The sequence below is a fragment of the Astatotilapia calliptera genome, chromosome 22 (assembly GCF_964374335.1).
Source record: "Astatotilapia calliptera chromosome 22, fAstCal68.1, whole genome shotgun sequence".
Classification (NCBI taxonomy): Eukaryota; Metazoa; Chordata; class Actinopteri; order Cichliformes; family Cichlidae; genus Astatotilapia; species Astatotilapia calliptera.
In genome coordinates, this window is record NC_137442.1 from 37,161,668 (window position 1) to 37,162,737 (window position 1,070).

A 1,070-nucleotide genomic window follows, 5' to 3' on the forward strand; every position below is an offset into this window, starting at 1 on the left:
AAAATAAATTACAAATGTTGTATTGTTCGATACATATGCGTACCGAACCGAGAGCACTGTATCGAACGGTTCAATATCGATACGAATATCGTTGCACCCCTAATAGGTATATGTATGTATATATGTATATATGTATATGTATATATGTATATGTATATATGTATATGTATATATGTGTATGTATATATGTATATGTATATATGTGTGTGTATATATGTATATGTATATATGTGTGTGTATATATGTATATGTATATATGTGTGTGTATATATGTATATGTATGTGTGTGTGTATATATGTATATGTATGTGTATGTGTATATATATGTGTGTATGTGTATGTGTATATATATGTGTGTATGTGTATATATATGTGTGTATGTGTATATATATGTGTATATGTGTATATATATGTGTATATGTGTATATATATGTGTATATGTGTATATATATGTGTATATGTGTATATATATGTGTATGTGTGTATATGTGTGTGTATATGTGTGTATATATATATGTGTGTATATGTGTGTATATATGTGTATATGTGTATATATATGTGTATATATATAAAAACACCCAGCACGCCCCTACGGGCGGTTTATCCTTCAAGCTCGGGTCCTCTACCAGAGGCCTGGGAGCTTGAGGGTCCTGCGCAGTATCTTAGCTGTTCCCAGGACTGCGCTCTTCTGGACAGAGATCTCCGATGTTGTTCCCGGGTTCTGCTGGAGCCACTCGCCTAGCTTGGGAGTCACCGCACCTAGTGCTCCGATTACCACGGGGACCACCGTTACCTTCACCCTCCACATCCTCTCGAGCTCTTCTCTGAGCCCTTGGTATTTCTCCAGCTTCTCGTGTTCCTTCTTCCTGATATTGCTGTCATTCGGAACCGCTACATCGATCACTACGGCCGTCTTCTTCTGTTTGTCTACCACCACTATGTCCGGTTGGTTAGCCACCACCATTTTGTCCGTCTGTATCTGGAAGTCCCACAGGATCTTAGCTCGGTCATTCTCCACCACCCTTGGGGGCATCTCCCATTTTGACCTCGGGACTTCCAGGTTATACTCG